We start from the raw sequence: 20,513 nt of genomic DNA on the forward strand, positions 1-20,513 counted from the left end.
ATGGGTATTAGATGGATCGTTTTGATCATCCTCCGTTATACTGAACGAGTTTTCCAATGCTACCGCTGAGGTCTATGTTTGATTATGGAACGACAATCAGTAGAGGTGCACTGTCTTGCTTTGTTCCCAACATAAGAGGAATAGGCTGTTTCAGAGTAGTATGACTGGATGGACGTCGTGTCTGGTGTCTTCGGCATACCGCTCCAGTGAGGCAGGATTATGGATATGTCCATTATGACATATCCATAAAAACCCAAACATCCAATAGAGGGATATGCCATTATAGCCTCATCTTATTTTGCATTGCTGTGGGTGGTCGTGAGTTTCCGCGGGGCTCTGCCCGGTTTACTCCCACCATAATGCTGGCCGCCGTCGTATAAGTGAAATATCTTTGGGTGCGGCGAAAAAACACCAATCAAGTAAATAAATGGTTTGCATGGAACGATTCGGTTTTCCCTCTATAAGGCACATCCTCACTACCCAAACTTTCCCTCTACCCAAAAACAATGCATTGCCGCCATCGTACAAGTGAATACGTGCTCACTATAACGTTAAATAACAATAAAATAAATTAATGCATAAAACAAAACAAACCAGTGAATAAATAGTTCGAACGTTGAATATATTAAAATAGCCACGTTATACCTTTGTAAGTGAATTGTACCAGAAAGCCTGTTATAAATTCGATAGGTTACCTAATGACAACTATATATTCAGAGTTATTTACGCTAAATCTTTTAGTCAGCAAAAATCTCACCGATAGGTTGAGCTTTGTATAAGAGATACTTAGGCCTGCCTTGGTGAATGCTGAACTCAAATTTACTCATCAGTATTGCTTGTCTTACTGTCATTTTTCCGTTACCTCAGGGACGATTTAGACATGACCGACAAAGACAGTCCCCATTGTCAGAGCACAAATGCCAACGAAGTAGACCTAACTGTCAGCAATTTGTATAAACCACGCAGCTCACGGCCTGTGGCTAACAGATATTTCCCTGAGGGAGTTTTTGTCTGACCACAAGGGTTTTAACTGTCAGCCAGTGTCCAGCATAAAATGACATCAAGTGGGATTGACAAGGAAAAGTGAAAGCGTACGCGATAACACTTTGAGTTGAGGTAAGGAATGCCTTCTTCAATCTATTAAGTCAAATTCACAGATAAATGTTCTTTAAGAACTGTCACCCTAGCAAGCTTTTAAAAACAACATATATGCTAAATAAAACTTCTTATTCTGAAACAATCCCTGTGCATACTTTGAAAACTAAAAAGGTTTAACTATGTGTAAAGGCTCAAGGTTTTTATTATTGCTATTTCATTGCTTTGCTTTGGTTTTTTAGAAGTCCCCAGGAAAAATAAAGTGAGCATCAGTTGAAAGACCATTGAAAAATATCTCCAAAAAATGTTTTCTTTCTTTTTTTTAGAAGCCCCCTCCGTAGATACGTGACGTTTCCTGTTTACTACACGGTCATCCGACGCAGTCTGCCGAAATATTTCAACATCAATGCCAGCTCCTGGTGTTAACTTTCTCGTTAAGTGTTCTCTTCCAAGATATTAAAATCCTGAGGATGTGTGAGGTTAACAAACATGTACGAGAAAAACTCTTATCCGATTTCATGTAGGAGAATCCTGCCTTATTCTTCCTTTCAGTTCGACAATCACGAGAAGTTTCCTGGAAGTCAATTTAGGAAAACAATAATTACTCCACTGCACAGGTTTTGGCGACATATTCTGACGTAGTTTTGACGTTAAACATTGCAAAACAGCAAACAAACGGATGCGCCCTGACAGACTTTCAATACAGACCTATTTCTGTCATATCATCAAAGGTAACATTAAAATTTCATCAAAGGTAAAAAAATATAAGGGACTTTTCTTAGAAATATTATGCCAATTTGTGGGAGTAAAGTTCATACAAGGATCTTTACTTTTGGAGGATAATTTCTGAATGGGTAATGTAAAGTCAAAGCCTAATACAACAAAAGCACAACAGGAATTATTTCAAGCGTAGTCATTTAGAAGTAAGTTCATTTAAACTAAAATTTACTTTTATCATATTATTGATGCAGTGATTGACTTCTCGTGTAGGGTACATTACAGAGTGGAAAACCACTAACGCTTTCTTTATCAGTTTTTATAAACTCAAAGGAAGACGAAAATTCTGGGGAAGTCGTAAGAGGTTGTGATGACACAACCTACACGAGATTGTGGTTTTCTGTATATAACTCTATTTATTGTATCATCACAAAATGTTCAATATAGTTAACTGAAAACATTTATTTTTATAAAGAAAAAAATTATAATATGCCCTGCTAACTGTTTATTTTTGATACACACTTGCAAAAAAAAGCAAAACTTGATTTCCTCATCTTCATTCACGTCTAAGAAAGCGGTTGGTGTTCCTTTGTTTCCTCTGCTTCTCAAACCCCAACAGCTGGAATTTCGCACTCCTCTTTCGTTCATCTGCTTGTCAGACATCAATATGTGAATTTTCGCACTCTGAATTCCAAACGCGAATATCTGGAATTTCGTACTCGTCAATCGGGACAGTCAAAACTCATCTTGTACAAACGTGTTCCAGGCTTAGTACTTTGGGAAACTGCCCTTGGTCATGTTGTTAGTGGAGTAAGTATGCAGTTCACACAGATACAGAACGTTGGACGATAACAATTTTCTTGGATTAATTTTATTTCGCCGACCTTGGGGTTACTATTTTACAGATGGAACCACAACTAATGTTGTGCACTCTTTCTTTCATTCATTCATGTGAACAGCCAGATCTTGTCAGGCAAATACAAGCATGAGAAGGCCTGGTCGTTCCAGTGTCACCTCTAAGCCGTTTAAACTTGACCAACGAAGTAGATGACTTCACCCCCGTGAACTTACCAACTCCACTTCTCATAGAATGGCGTGTCGTGCATGTTTAGAATGTTTACTGAATAAACCCATATGGAGTGTATTTGGCCTCGGCTGAGTAGAGGTGTTATATGGCATATTTCCAGCCGGTGGAAGGATAACTGATTGATATGGTATCTTCTATCATATTTGTTAATTACAGAAATGATTGCCATCGACCTTTGCTATGATTTATCATATGTTAATGCACATTATAACGAGTTTAAGAATGAGTCACTCGCTCCGTTTGTATGGCACACGTGCTGCACGCTTATATGCATGACGAACGAAAAAAAAAACACATAATAAGCGCCTCAAAGCATCAGAAAAACAACAGCTAAAATCGACATGTTCAACATTAATAAATAAAGGTACTGATTTTTTAGAAACTGATTTTAGAAACGTCTCAAGTATGGATGTGATGGGAGGTGGGCGGATTGTTCTGTATTTTAGTTTATGTGCCTGTCTTAATTTCCCTAGTCTTCCAAGTACTGTTACAATTTTCTGTACCACGGCTGTTGGGAGCTGTCAGCTTCAGTAAATAAACGAAAGCGAATCGATTTATTGGTGAAACCAATACTTTCATACCGTTCGATCATACACTTATAATGCTAAACAGTTTCGAATATACGATGGGGTCTACAACCGATACTTAATAAATTAAAAGCACTTAAGTGCAAAAAACGATTTTTTTTCTTTTTCTGTATTATGGGGATATACCGAAATGGAGATTCAGTGCACGAGATGTTTGCATGTTTGCAACAAAATACACATTATGTTTGAAAACATCGCAAACTTGCAAATGAAGCGGATGCTCTACAGCGACACCGTTCTTGGCTCCACCCGTCTACTAGCATTGAGAGCGATTATGTATTCCACAGCTGCACCAGTATAGCCAAACAAGTAAAGGTCTTATGACAATTCCGGGAAATCAAGTTTTATTTTGCTAGAGATAATTAACTTGTTTGGTAAATATTGGTTCACGTTATGGAATCCATGCTCTGACAATACCTCCACGATTGCTTCTGACTGCTCGCAATTTACACAGTTCGCAGTTTATAACTCTGACGCCATCAAACGGACCGAGTAGCACTCGTTTGCCGCTGAACCTCAGCCGATAAATGAAGATGTGAAATACAGTGTAAGCACGTTATGACGGGGTGGTAGCCTATGCATACATCTGGAGCAGCAGCGATTGAAGTTATACGCACACAAATGTCTTGATGAGCCTTTTTCAGAATTTTGTTCTGTCCCAACGGCATAAATTGCTTTAGCTGTCGGTAGTGATGCTCACGGTAATTAACCTGACGGGACATTATTATGAGTTGTTATGTACTCCAGGGGACTGAGGAAATTATGCCTAGTCGGCTTATTTGTTGCATTCCACGTTATTTGAAAAAAAGCTATAAACCCACAGTGGCAAGCAAAGGTAGCAAGCCGCAGTAGAGACACTTGTTTGTGTTTTGCGGTTTTATTAGACAGCTATGGACATCTGTGACATTCCATATACAGTTCTCTCACCAATGCAGTCGACGCTTGGCCTAATAGTTAGAGCTTCCGCCTCGAAGTCGGGAGACCCGGGATCAAAGCCGGGTCGGGTCATTCCAAAGGGGTTAGAGCAAGGAAACAAGTTTGCTTTATCCTGGTGTCAGTATAGTGTGACTGGATAGGGTGTCATGTCTGGTGTCTGCGGCAGGACCCTTCAGTGGCGGCAGCACAGTGGCGGGCATATGTATATGTACACACACCTAATGACTCCTCGTCGTCATATGACTGAAAATCTGTTAACTAGGACATTAAACCTCAAGCATTCATTCATTCGTTCATTCATTCCAGTGCGGTCGATGTGAAGCACATAAGTGGGAAGGTCTGACAGATACATGCGGACGGTTTTCTCACACCATAATGCTGGCCGCCGCAAAAGCGAAATATTCTTAAGGCATAAAAAAATAATTAAATGATAAAATAAATAAATGATCCTCTAAGCTATCACTACTCCATTTCGCTGAAGCGCTGGACTGGCCGCAACAGATCCCCCAATGATATCGCGATTTCGAATCCAATTGTCGCTGGTTCGACTGCAGAGGTTTTTCCAGTGCATGTACCTGGTAAACGGAGATTGCTTACTCCTTGCAGTCTGGTTTCCTTTGCCATCAAAGCTGATAACAATCACATGGGTGAAACTTCTTTTACATATGGCATCCATCAAATAATTATATTAACTTGAAATACTAAAAGTCGACTGACTTCATCATCAATCTAACTGACTTTAGTGCATACGGTTATTTGTAAGTTAGACAACAGCAGTGGCGGAAGCCTTAATCTTTGTGCATGAGGCTAAACGAAATACAGAATCAATGCAGTAATGTTTTGCAACAATTCCTTTATTGTCCCTCACGAACAAAAACACGCTGTCAAAAGAAACACATTGCAAAAGTAAAGGTGGATACTTGTCAGTAAGGCATAATCATATTATCACAAACTGGTTATGGAATGTTAGTACATTGTCAAAAAAATGTGTACATACAGTACAGTACGTTTACAAGAGCAACACAGTTCTGTGGGGAATAATATCTAATTCCGAAGTTCAGAATACAAGAAAACCTAAATAGCAATACATATCCTGGCGTACATATACACGATCGACCTCACGGTAACTGATAAACGTTTTAACTAATGAGCAAAAAAGCGTGATAAAATTACACATTCAGTACACGAAATTAGTTAATTCAGAGCAATTACTTGGTAAGATGAGACCATACTAAGCGACATTCAAACACAGCACAGTATGATAGTAACACTAAATTAACACAAATGGCAACAACTGTTTCTTTATTTTCATAAAAATAATACGCTTAGATGGTTTTCAGTTATCTTTATATTATTTCAATCCCTCTAAATTTCTTTACCGATGTAATCCAGAGCGTATTTCTCTAATTTAAGAAAAAATATCCTATTTCTTTTTTTAGCGTTTTAGCATTTTTATGAGTACCTTTAAAACCTAAGGTCCTCCCGCAACCAGCGGATGGTCGTGGGTTTCCCCCGGGCTGTGCCCGGTTTCCACCCACCATAATGCTGGCCGCCGTCGTATAAGTGAAATATTCATAAAACCCATGTATTCAATTTATTCTGTTGACTACGGCAGTCCTTTATGTCTGGTGGTATTTTTGGCAACATCAAGGCTTCGTATAAATTGTACGTTGTCTCGGCAAAAAAATAACCCAAAAGTATAGTTAAAACAACACCAGGTGAGCTCTTGAAAAGGTTGTAGAAACACTACAACAGTGCATCCTCGCAATACTATGTTTTAAGCCCTTGCAGTACGAATGTCCACGCCCATTCACAAGGCATGTCGTGGATGGATATTGGTGGAATTTCAATATTTATCCCGCTTGGTTTCTCTGGGGTCCACTTGAACTGTCCACGGTAGCCTAAAAGGGATACTGTTGTGTTCGGGGTCGTAGTGGGGGCATCCAAATAGAGGAAGTCAGAGCGTGGTGATTTGAGGACAATAGCGTAGACAGAGTCGTTCACCTTACTAGCAGTATACCTGAGGAATACAAGTAAAACCATCAAATTATGAGCCAGAATTGTACCAATTTTTGTCCACTTGGGTTACAACTCATTCACAAAGTACGAAACAGGCGTTTTCTAAGCAAACTGAAACAGCAATTAAGTTTTCTGGTAAAAAACCACAACAGCCGGGATTGTGGTTGGTAAGTTTTCGGAAGATATAAAACACAAACTGGCGTGCAACTTCACAGATGTAGTCACCATAAAAAACGGTAAAAAATAATGCGGCCACTATTTACGGTGGCCACATGTACTAACAAACGTGAGTAGTTGTAAAAATGCCAAAGGAATCTGAAGCTGAACCTAACGATTGTTTGATTTGGTAGGTACTGCATATGGTTGTCATGTGCTTTGATTTTATGGCAAATGGCATGAAATGTATGGAGAGCGATCAAAATCAGCTTGAAGTTTAATAGTGGCTTTAATAATGTTTTAGGTGAATATTACCAGATATCCGGTGTGTACGTGTCATTCTGGAAACGCCATGGTTTAGTGCTGTAGATGCCCTCTCCATTAACAGCTAACCACTGTCCCATTTGGCGTAGTCTTTGCTCAAAGATGGGGGCAATTCTGCCGTCTGGTGTAGGACCAATATTCACCACCATATTACCGCCAGTGCTGTAAAAGTAGTTTAACGTCCGTTACAACATGAACAATATCCGCACCATCTTAGCATGATTTATTACTAACGCAAATGGCTCATAGCCTATAACGTCTTTAAAATGGACGCCTGTGAAAAGAAAACAATTATTTTCTACAATACGTGTCTCCATGGTGTAAGACAAATATTCTACAATTACTCATACATGCTTCAAAACAAACCAGATTTCAATGATTTAAATTTTCATATTTTCAGTAAAGTCTTCATTTTATGATTGTGTGCAGGTGAAACCGGTCTGTTTCTCTAAATCTGTTGCCTACATTCAGGTACTTGTAACATCATTTATGGTGACTCACAAACTTGCTTTTCGTCGGTGTCAAATAACACCACAAGCTCTACGCAGATGTATTAGTAAGTACAACATCCATATCACTTCTAAGAAAACGCATTTTTTTTTAATGACGATGACGTCGCTTTAGGCAACATGTCTTGTTATGCTAAACAAAATTATAGATTATGAATTTTAAAAAGTATTATGAGCATCCAACATATCCATGTGCACGGCTTGCAGTGTTGCATGTCACTAACAAAAGTTAATTTTTGGCAGTGCCCATGAGAGATTTTACAGATAACTTAACAGATAACTGCGACAAATCAAGTTAAAGGAAATACACTTTAGTTTCTGCATCATGCTGGCGATATAAGCGGGTTAACTGTGCAGGAAGGATTTTGTCTTCTACACTTTGATGTCAGCAACGAAACACTCCATTTTCTGAAGAAAAGCTAATAATCTTAAGCTAGGTATTTTTATTTGCATACATTGCTCGCAAGTTAATGCGTTTGGTCTTATCAAATGAAGCTACTGTATAATACATCGTTCTGACAAACGATCTGATATCTTACCTTACAGTTTCTGCCAATGTGGCAATCAGTTCCTCTATGGTCAGGTAGTCTTCCAGTACTGCATTAAGTCTATATCCCCACGCGTAGCGCTCCATTGTCATGTCGTTCTCCCACTTATACTTCTGCAGTACTCCTTTTAGCACAATGAAATTAAGACAAATACAAATAACATAATGTACGTTTACATGGTAACGTAATAATCAACTACACTGAAAGGCTACGCATTCTTATGCTGTTGTTGTTTTATCGAAGAAAAGTCAAATTCAAATTATCTTTTAATGGTTTTTCTTCAGGATATTAAACCAGGGATTTGCCAGATTTTTCGTCGCACATCACACTCATAAACGTATTGTTTTCTCATCAATGATTTTAACTTTTCTTTCGTGCAACAGATATAAACTATCTAAACACATCAAACAAAGAGTGTAATTAGCGCCAGTATGTCAGTCACATTAAGGTGTTATGACATCAGTATTTTGAACGCGCTATGACGTCAGTGACGTTGAATGACACGAGCTCACCTGGGTTGTAGCGATCTGAGCACGTGAAGTAGCCCCCGTGGTGACAAGTATCACCTATACCCCAACGGTCATTCACCACAATTGTGTCCTTGACAGGGCTGGGGAAAGAGATTGGTTTGATTCATTTCCATGCATTTATTGGTTAAAAGCACTACGGCAGATGTATCGCTTTCATGTTGCGTCTTGATTGATTACGTACTTCAGTTCCCCTGTAACGCATTCGACGTCTCGCCATTTAATGTATTTACATGTATACTGTTGGATGACTGGATGGTTAGGTTGTTCAGCTTAATGCGGAAAAAAACAATTCCATAAACCCCTAACCTCAGACACTTTATTGTTACGCAACTTAAGAGCGGCATATTTCCCGAACTGCGAGATACTATCTTGGATACATGGAGAGTAAAACCAGAAGTCAAACCAGAACAGCGACGACAGTAGAAGTCAAACCAGAGCAGCGATGAATTGTTTACGGTTTTATTCTAACCTTTCATGAACATGCTTAAATAGTATAGTTACTTAAATCGCCTAATACCACGGCTTAAGCAGAATTAGATGATGTCAATGGCATTACACATCACTTGCTTAACATTACTCTTCTTACTGTTTGCGTGGTTCTTTGATAAATAAAAATAATGGTGGATAGACATGTAGTAAATTTTGGCGACAATACGTTTTAAATGACATTTACTTGAATAATATATACCTGTCATTGTAAAGCCATGCAAGAAATCCAGTAGAGTTCCAGTAAGTATCCGGGGCTTCCCAATCACCATCTGACCAAATCAATTCAGGTTTGTATGTGTTCACAATGTCATACAGCTCCGGCATTGTTTTTCGCTGCAAAACCATCCAATATTACATTCTATGCAAAAGTTGCATCACGCAATATCAAGCTCAGTCAGCATGCGATTTGTTCACGCAGTCCAATTTACGTGTATACTTTGGGGGTTGTTTTCTTATTTTAGTGGAAATGCAAAGATGTTATAAGCACAAAAAGTGAAAATATAATGTAGATAACATAAATCTCCTGCATAGGCGGCATAATAAATGTATTTACTCACAGTTACAAAATCATTGGTCTTGAAACCATTCGCCTTGTCAGCCAGGTAGATCGGGTTGAACCATTCAAACAAGGAGTGGTACAAACCAAACCTTAAAGTGGTTTTCTTCTTTATTGCTGTGGCCAGCTCTCCTGATTAAAAAGTTGCTCTTCATTATAAAATTATCTTGTTTAAATACTTAACGTGCCCTATTACATACTATCGCCTTTAAGAAGGTAACGAACTGACTACACAACAAACTGAAACTGGTAATTCTATTCACCTACATGTAGCTTATGTGTGAAAAAAAATACTCTGACATATAACAAGCAATTCATTGATTTACTAACTGACCACACATTACAATATGTATATTAGTGTTAAAAAATCCTGATCAATTTCTCTAAAGACTTGATAGACGAACTATTATTTAATAATATATTTCCAGGTAAATGCTTATCCGTGATATCAACAAGTTTAATCTCTTTGTGATGAAAGCCGAGAAGTTACCGAATTCTTCGCAATTTAATTAGCCACTACCCCAAGCCTTAAGCAACATATTAGCGATGAATGGTTCACACTGTTTGAAGACTAATCGGATAAGTACGTACCTACTAAGTCTCTCTGGGGTCCAACGTCCCATGGCATTCCAATTCCAGGAAACCTTTGACGGCCACAAAGTGAAACCCTCATGATGCTTTGATGTTAATATCATGTACCTGAAAAACACAAGAATTGGATTATAAAGGTATTCGCTAATGAAGCTCCAGGCAACAGACCTGAAATAAAGCTTGAAATTCAGGCATGTAAAAGGAGAAATATAGGTGAAAAACATGTCGAAAATCAAGCCATTGTTAAACATCGATTTGGGACCGTTTAGCATTTATCAGTTAGGCCTATCTCTGTTTCATGGTTACACATTGTACTTTGCGGTTTAAAGCAAATAAAGTGTAGTGATATTATGACCATCAGATTAAATACATGCGCTGGTCATTGCCTGAAATGATTTTAGCTGATTTCTAGCACAATTAAGAATTTTTGCTGTATATTTACATGTACACACAGAAAACATAATCCGAAATAACGACACTGCTGTTAACAGAAACTTCTAAATTCATGACAAAAACGGGCATAAACTTCGCATTTCTGCCTTGCACACTACACTCATGCAGTACGATTACATAGCTATCTTTATATGTATGGTTCATTTGTTATACTCAGTGTATTTATAAGCTTTATTTACATGTAATCACTGCTCCCTTGGAATCGCGATTACTGGCGCGTATACATACAGCATCAAATTTCTGTCCAACATGTTTTACATTAGGCAATCATCATGAATATGCATCGCTATGCGGTGTATTGTTGTCTATATACATTCTTTCAATTTATACAATATTTAACCTGATTATATAGGATTATCGGGCTATCCAAAGGGGAAGACCTCACTGCTCGTTAGACTACGCTTGTCGGGAAAGTAAAGTAGAAATACATGTAGTCCTACATGTATATAGACCTATAGCTAAGGCCTGCAAAGAGTTGCATGAGCATGTGAAGTAGCTACTCCCCCCCCCCCCCCCCCCCCCCCCAACACACACACACACGGTTGGCCTATGTACAGGACTGGTAGTATATGTAGGCCTATGTAGGGCGTACGGACTCGGATCGATGTCGCGAAGCAAGTCTAGACAGGTCTATGCTCGGTCTCCCGTACTGCAACACGTCACACATGACCAGGTGCCTACTGCAAGTAAAGACGTGACTCAGGACTACCGTATAACGTGTGCTTCAAACATGATATTTACCTGGCCCCAGAAGCCTGGAATATTTCTGCCCATTCATTTGCATCATAGAACTCCGCCTTAAACAAGGGAGCGAAATCCGCATATGAAAAACCCGGGCCATAATTGTCCTCAACAAAACGGGTGTAGACAGGGGAGAACTGGCCTTTCCAATACCACCAAAACCACGCTTCGCATCCCGTTTTACTTGTAGCTGGATCGCCAAGCTCGGTACCGAGAAAACACCCCAGTGCAGGAATATCCCGAATTTAGCGTCGTCGTACCAAGCCGGAAGGGGTCTGTTATCTAAGGACGCCCAGTTTGGCTCATACCGCACACTGGAGGCCGGAAGAGTTAGTAGAGCCCAGCTCAACAACGTGCACAGATGTCTCATCGTTACCCTCAAACACCTACTACAGTCACCTTCAGAGTGACCTACACTATATACAAGCACCAAGCCTTTTAAAAAGCTTTCCCAGGTGAATGGCCACAGCAATATATTTACACGAAATGAATAAGATCACGAGACGCTCTTGCCACAACAAAAGGCTTACTTTGCTGTGGCGCGAAGTGCATGTATGGAAGCCTGTATCGGACTGATGCCGAAAATAATACCACGTCGCTACCCTATGTGCTTCTCATAGTAACTACAGTTATGCCGAACGTAGTGTGGCGAGGCCAAAGGCCGAGCTGGGCGAAGAGAGGCAAATAGGTCACATGTAGGTTAAATTCATTTACCCGTCGTATTGGTGAGACACGGTAAATATGGCCGCCGAACTTTCGGTTTTATGATGGCTGTTAAAAGAATTATGGGGAGAATACCAAGAACGTGTCATCCGCACCATAATCTAAAAATTACTATCACTGCACGCTTATGATTTTCACTGCCGTGTGACACACAATCACCATTAATCTTTTAAACAGCGTTTTCTTCATAGGCTACTTTTAGCCGAAGTTGGCATAAGAGCCCGAATGTGAAGACGCGAGAAAGTTCAGCTAGGATTCAGGTATCCTAGCAATCACGTGCATATCAGCAATCCTCTCAGTCTGTTACTAGCTGCTGCGGACTTTCGGTTTCACACGAGTCTGTTGAAAGTAAACTGATATTTTTGGAATGGATTGTTTTAATAGATATTTTCCTAAGTATTTATTAGTCTCTAACTAACTGCTCTTTTTCTTTCTTTATTTATTTATTTTGTTAAGGTAAAGACAGTACACACCATAGCGTACGCCTTAATCCAAACGAAAAAAAACCCCCACAAAAAACGTAAAAATACTTTATTTCAGTGTAATTTTACACACCTATTTTATACACCTATTATATCATCAGTATAAATAATATACACGTTTAATTTTATGAGCCATATGCATTACAGATTTTTGAAATCCAATAACAAATAATTACATACTAGAAGTACCTATAACTTTAATAATAAAGTCCTCTTGAAGTGTATACACGTATCTCTGTTTTACGCCAAATGGTCAGCATGTTTTCAATTATCTGTATTGTTTTGCATATTATTGTCAGTTGTATTATTTGTCTATTTTGTTAAAATATATGTATTGAACTTATTCAGACTTCTTTGTGTGATCTTGTGTAAAGCCTATTGCTGATCTGAGAGTTAAACAAGCCAATTGTTTTTTATTTTCCTTTTTTCCCTTTTTTTCTTTCTTTTTTTTTTCTTCTTTTTTTTCTTTTCTTTCTTTTTTTTTTTGATTTTTTTTTATCTTTCTTTTATTACCTCATGCCAATGTTTTTTCTGTCTTACATATTCTCATTTCCGCAACCCAAGTATTGTATATTAGTTTTTCCTTTACATATCCCGAAAACATGCCTGTATAGCTGTATACTACACCTTATAAACTTTTGGCTTACTGTTTACTTCTTCAATAAATCAACGTTTAAAACACTTACTTTATATGCCAAGTAGGGTGTTCTGGCGTAAAAAATGTGGATCTGTCGGTTCATTTAGCGATTCACTTGGCTATTCGCGGGGTGTTAGTAACAGCGCCCCATAGGGGCTGAGGGCAGAACAGAAGGTTCTCTCAGCTAGTTCGCTGGCAACTTACTTTACGTACTAAGTAGGAATGTTCTGGCGTGTAAAATGTGGCTCTGACGGGTCAGTTAGCAATTCAGTTAGCTATTCGCGTTTTTTTGTTTTTTTTTTTTGTTTTTTCTTTGTTTTTTTTTTCTTTTAGCTCCTCCAAGTGACTGAGGTCAGAAATAAAGGTTTTTTCAAGTAACGCTCTGGCCACTTACTTTATTAGCTAAGTAAGAAAGTTCTGTCGTGAAAAATGTGGCTCTGGCGGGTCAGTTGGCTATTCAGTTAGCTATTCTCTGGGTGTTGTAACAGCGACCCCTAGTGGCTGATGTCAGAAATAAAGGTTCTGACAGGTAGCCCTCTAGCCACACTTTCTAGACTAAGTAGGAGTGTTGTGGCGTGAAAACTGTGGCTCTGGCGGCTCAGTGAGCTAAATATTCTGTTAGATATTCGCGGGCTGTTGATAACAGCGCCCCCTAATGGCTGAGGTCAGCAGAAAAGGTTCTTTGAGGTAGCCCTCTGGCCACTTTCTTAATGTACCAAGTAGGAATGTTCTGGCGTGGAAAGTGTGGTGCTGGTGGCTCAGTTAACTATTCAGTTGACTATTCGCGGAGTGTTGGTAACAACGCTCCCTAGTAGCTGATGTCAAAAATAAAGGTTCTGTCGGGTAGTTTTCTGGCCACTTACATTTTATGTACTAACTAAAAATGTTCTGGAGTGAGAAATGTGGCTGTGGTGGGCCACTTAACTATTCAGTTAGGTATTTGCGGGGTTTTGGTAACGGCGCCCCCTAGCTGACAAGATCAGACATTTAGGTTCTCATTGTCATTGTTGACATACATCAATATGACCCATAAGTCTCACCGTACAATGAACCAAAGAAGAAGAAGAAGAAAAAAAAAAAAAAAAAAAAAAAAAAAAAAAAAAAATATATATATATATATATATATATATGTAAACAACAATAGGTGAAGTAATTTTTAGATACCAATGATCTTTCTATTAAGGATTAAACTACTTTGTTTCTGCAGTTTCTATCCCTGTAACGCTAAGGATTACGTGCTTGCACGCTGCAGATATGTATATGTATAGTTGTACATCTATAGGGTGCGGAGATTTGTCAGTTTCACTCCATGCCAGAAACATGTTCCATATGGTACGTCTATAGGCCCTATATTGAATATCTGTATGTACGTAAAGTAATATGACCAAATAAAGGATGTGGCCTATCCATGCACTGTAGGCCGACGATAATCTACGGCGAAAAGCACCAACCGGGGCATGTCAGTGTTACATGTAAGCCTTAAGATCAGCAGTAGAGCCAATCACCTACCCTGTATCGATATATACATGTACAAGCCTACCTCGCCCCTGCCGCCTGGAATAGCTCAGCCCATTGGTTTGCGTTGTAAAACTCCGCCTTAAACAAAGGTGCAAAATCTGCGTAGGTAAAGCCTGGTGGGTAGTTTTCTTTCATAAACTGAACATAAGGTTTTGCATGTGTAGCTCTCCAGAACCACCAAAACCATGCCTCGCAGGCCCCATCGCTTGTGCCTGGGTCGCCGAAACTGGGCACAGAGAAGACGCCCCAGTGGAGGAATATCCCGAACTTGGCGTCATCGTACCAACTTGGGAGCGGTCTCTTGTCTAAAGATGCCCAGTTGGGCTGATACCTGACACATATGACTGGAACTATGGACAGGCATGCAGATAAACACAACAACGACGGCCTCATTTTAGCAGCTCGCCTGTTTTCAGCACAGTCCTGTAGTAGCCCTCTATAGTTTCCACCACGGTATGAGGTCAGTAATCATCACAGTTGAGTGCTTGGGGTTAAAGAGTCTATAACTCAGACGATATACGTGACAGGTTAAAGAAAACTGGGCACCGAATTCTTACAAAACTGCCTTTTATCTCGGTATTACAGAGTTGTAGTGGCGAGATATTAATGTTATATATGTATATGGAAGGACTGAAGGCGCATTGTCACCAGAGTGAAAATCGCGTCGTTTAATTGATTTATTTCAGTGCCAACGATTGTCTGTATATGTATGCTGGGTAAAACATATTAGCATTAAACTGCATAATTATTTGTACTACATTGTGTTATTTATTTAAATTCAATTTGTATTCTAACATATATATATGTATTTATCAAAAATTGCCCTCTATTTACGGACTTAAAGCTAAGAAAATTGAGTTTGAAAACACCTGGGAAATTTACTAATGCTCACCACAGGCCACACATAGGAAAAGTTTAAACTGGGCGAGACAATTCGTCGTGAGCGAAATAAAAAACGGTATGTTTCCACACAATTTTTATCCAGTTCATAAATCTATTTAATAAACAAAAAGTGCATTTAGTAAAGCAGACACGTTTATGTTCATGTTCAATTTACACATTTACAGCATCATCAGCATGCCTTCTTCGGCATTTCTTGATCGCATTTTTTAAACCTTTATGACTGTATATATGCACTGGATGTAAAATATCGTATATACAGTAAATGTTTTAAAATTGCTTGTGGTCTGTGAAGTGAATACGTATTTTTTAAGAGTGGAGTTATACATTTACACATAGGAAAAATTACTGCAGTCGGTAAGCCTTGGTTAATGTGAGATATATGTAACACTAAGACTATACTATATACTTAAAATATTCGGCGTTCATCCAAAATTGCATAGATTACTACACCGTAAACGTGATGACTGTCAAGGTGAAACATTACAATTTATCGTCAAACCTGGAGGAAGGGTCATGTATATAGTCCTACAACAGTATTTTATATTGGTGAAGGTGTGAAATGTAAATTAATTTGGGCATGTATACATATGTGCATGTACACCGTACAAAATAAGACGAATGTGGCTCAGGTAATCGGCGTACCAGCGTGTTGCAATGACTTAGGAATAACCAATACGGTTGCTCCCAATTCAAGTCGAGCTCTTGCTGGCTTCCTCTCCGGCCGTACATGAGAATATCTGGCAGCAACCTGCGAATGAACGTGGGTTTCCCCCAGGCTCTGCCCGGCTCAAGAATATTTACAATGATGCAAGGTAAATTGTTATTGAGCACGGCGTAAAATATCAATAAAATAAATAAATAAATAAACGCAGTCTGTCGCTTTCACTGTAATGATATGATTAGGAACGTCACACTTTGACTCACATATATCAGGACAATGAATTACGAGAATCCAGAAGGAGTGAGTGCTTGAGGCTTAACGTCGTACGTAACAAGTTTTAGTCATATGACGACGAAGGAGTCCTCAGAGTGCGTGTACGTGCAGTGTGCCTCCTTGTTGCAGGACGGATTTCCACCGCTCTTTTTATCTACTGCAGCTTAACTAAGACGTTTTACTGAAGGCAAGTAAGCCGCCCCGCCCTAGTCATCATACTGATACGGGTCAACCAGTCGATGCACAATTCCCTTAATGCTGAACGCCAAGTGAGGAAGTTACAAATTCCTCTTTAAAGGTCTTAGGTGTGACCCGACCCAGGATTGACTCTGGATCTACCGTCTACTAAAGTGGACGCTCTACCAAGTGTGCTATCGGAGCCGGTGAATCTAGAATGATGCATGAAACGAAAACGAATATGTCATATTTGTTATCATGGTTAACGGCAGCCACATGAAACGTGTGCATGTAAATCAGAAAACGGACATTTAGGCCTATGCTGGGCTCTCTCTTAGCCTTTGGCCATTGTATAAATTTTGAGAAAATAAATAAATATAAATTTTGTTTAAATGTTTTGAATAAGCTGTGGTAATAATGATTGATTTCACTGATGGAAACGGTCCATTTTGCGATTTTATACGCGAGTTGTATAGCACTTGTTTTGAAATATTTTTACGTTTCATTGTTCTTTATGAACTTAATATTGAGGAAACAGGCCATTCGCATTTTATCACATATTTGACTCACTTCCGAGAACTGGCAAAAACTCTTTCCCTTTATTTTTTTGTAGTAATCTCAACAGCTGTACTACGCTATCAACAGTAACAACCATTCACGCTATATATACATATATGCTAGTTACCGTCATGAGGCAAATCCTGCTCCATGTACTCCTCTCTGCACGCTGATCAGACTCAGCTGGTAGTTACATAATGTCGTCCAAGACAAATTACACTCCTCCAACATCTGACCGATACCGTGGTGTGAGTGCCGCAGAAATACTGGAAGACAAATGGCCCTACGTTTAGATTAAGCTCACCCTCAAGGTACACGTTGTATCTGTAAACATCTGTAATGGAAGAAACTCTCTTATTTATTTACCAATCTCTGGGGAGCTGAATCGCTCATTTTAACCGGTACCCTCTCCTGCCCCAGACGCTTCTTTGTAGGGGTCATAGAGGCTCTAGATGGTCTGATAACCATGGCATATTCACGGATGTGCTTTGATGAGGCAAGCGTATGGGTTTCATATGTAAATAAATACAAGAAATTGCCTAGAACTCAGAGGAATCAGTTGATGTTTTCAAATGTTTAAGTCGTTAATACATGTACATGACCTACGTACAAAGTTACAGGTTCAGTAGAAAAATGAATGTGTGTGTGTGTGTGTGTCATTTCGTATTAAATCATTGCAAATCGCAAATTTTGACGGTGACAGTTTTTTAAATAAATGTAACAATCTGCAACTCGTAGAGTGCCTTTTGGTAATAGCGCATTCATTTCAGCTTATATTCAAATATAAGAGGATCTTCAACCTGTCAATTAATTAGACTTTCTAATTAGATTAAACCTCTTGACGGCTTGGTTTTCTGTCAGTAGGTCAGGTTAATTACTAAGATAATTACCTGTGTAGTAGTCGTGCAAACTGGTACCTTAGCGATGGACGTTAGCGATGAGTCTACCCACCACAGAGAACGACAGCTGCACTTCTCATCTTAACCATTTACGTGTCTGGTTCTCTCGTTTCATTTTAATTTCTGAAACTGCTAGATTTTTTTCTTTTCATATTCAGTGAGTGTATGTAGTGTGTCGGGGTTGGTGGGCCTGCGGGCTGGGTGGTTCTTGGTAGATTATGTTAGTAGACCTGAAAGGCACAGTGTCATCGGGAGATACGTCAGGATGCCTTTATCATTTGTCCCAGCTTCATCACCAATTCATCAGTTTCGGAAACCTCCAGACGCCAAAGGTAAATCAACTATGCAAACCAAGTTCCCCGAGAATAGCAGAGACCTCGGGGAGGGACAGCGGCTATCGGTTACACAAGTCCGACTAGGTGGGCCTTAAATCACCTCCGGTATGATGGCTGATGCTACACGCACCCTGCCCGGCACTGACTACTGTCCGCAATTCACTGATTACAAGAGGCAATTTGAGCTGTGTTATAAAGGCGGCAGTCGGTGAAGATGATTAGGTTTGGCCACGCCGTCGACCACATTGACATCTAACGCAGGTTAATAGCCTGGAGACTGAGCTGGGATCACACCAGCAGAAGAGCCTTTGCCAAGATTGTCGTCTTTGTCAGGCCGCCTAAAAAGTTCTGAAAAACTTGGCTCTACCGCACGGTCGCCTCCACAGTTACTATTTTTTGTGCATTGTGAACAGTTATTTAATGTAATCAGGTTCACCGCTGCAACCACGGCGTGTTTAACAAACCAAAATTCCATTTAAGGCTAGCTTCATCGACATCGATGGCGAGTGTTGTTGGTTTACTTGTGCACTCTGGTTCCCTCCATCTATAGACTTTACTGTCGTCACATAATTGAAAATTTCTTGCGCACAGCGTTAAACACCAAGCGAAAAGGTGCAAACATTGATTCAAACATTGCCATTGAATCATCATATCATATGCTTATCAACATCATCGAATTTGGGGACCAAAGACAATATTGTGCAAGAAAGAAATTAAACATTTCACGGTATGTTGGTTACATTATAATCGGAAGGATAGTAAATCATGATTTAATTTCATTTTTGGCTTTTAACCTTGCGGACCTTAACCTTAACCTTTCATCTTGCGGACAGCGAGGTCATGTTTCTAGTCATGATTATTTGTCATGATCCATTTTAGTCGAACTGATGATGATGCCTTTATCATCACCAAATGTAAGACCTAAAAGTTCAATGTATTCCTCATTGAATTCTCGATATATTTGAGCAGCGGCGTCCGTGGCACAGTTGGTTAGCGCGCTAGCGCAGCGTAATGACCCAGGAGTCTCTCACCAATGCGGTCGGTGTGAGTCAAGCTCATGCTGGTTTCCTCTCCGGCCCTTTGTGGGAAGGTCTTCCAGCAACCTGCGGATGGTCGTGGGTTTCTCCCGGGCTCTGCCCGGTTTCCTCCCTCCATAATGCTGGCCGCCGTCGTATAAGTGAAATAGAGTACGGTGTAAAACACCAATTCAACAAATAAAATAAATAAATATTTGCGCACTTGTGTACCCCGTGTATAAGTGTTTCAGAGAACAGAAGCGTTACAGTTATGGATTTAATGTTGGTGGCAGTCTCACATCCGCATATTTGTAAGGTGCATGAAGAAGGACAGTCACTTCCGCCCATGCAAACCTGTTCGCCGTCGTATACGTGTAGTTGGTTCATCGACAGTGGACAGTTAACCGCGCGCATGTGATAGTTAAACACGCCCACATAAATTAATTTTTGTGTTTCGGGGCCATTTTCTTTTTTTTTTTTTTTTTTGATCATGTTTTATCTTGGAATCCATAGATTAATTGATCTTAATACAACCTTGTCACAGACAAATCGTTGTTTCGGCCATTATACGCTTCTTCACGATACTGTTGTGCTTGTGATACCAGGAGCACTTATGCATTTTCCTAACACTCGCCATCATATCATATTCATTATATCCCCCACCCTCGAGAGTTCCAGGTCCGGTCCCGATGGCTCAGTTGGTAGAGCGTCAGATTCGGGGGCGGTAGATCCAGGGTCAAACGTGAGTCCTGTCACATTAAGCATTAAGGGGGCGTTAAACGTGAGTCCTGTCACCGTTCAGCATTAAGGGAACAGTGCAACGACCAGCTGACCCGTATCAGTATAATAGCTCGGGTGGAGCGGTTTACTTGAAGTCGGTAAGTCGACTCAGTGAAGCAGCACTAGATAAAAGAGCGGTGGAAATCCATCCTGCCTACAAGGAGGCACAATACATACACTCTAAGGGCTCCTTCGCCGTCATATGACTGGAAA

The 20,513-nt window shown here is 39.7% G+C and overlaps 1 pseudogene; it reads right to left on the minus strand.

The window, feature by feature from the left end:
• Positions 1–5,255: 5,255 nt before the first annotated feature.
• Positions 5,256–15,269, minus strand: LOC135462072 (alpha-L-fucosidase-like; annotated as a pseudogene).
• Between the last annotated feature and the right edge of the window lie 5,244 nt (positions 15,270–20,513).

This window comes from Liolophura sinensis, chromosome 1 (assembly GCF_032854445.1).
Source record: "Liolophura sinensis isolate JHLJ2023 chromosome 1, CUHK_Ljap_v2, whole genome shotgun sequence".
Taxonomy (NCBI): domain Eukaryota; kingdom Metazoa; phylum Mollusca; class Polyplacophora; order Chitonida; family Chitonidae; genus Liolophura; species Liolophura sinensis.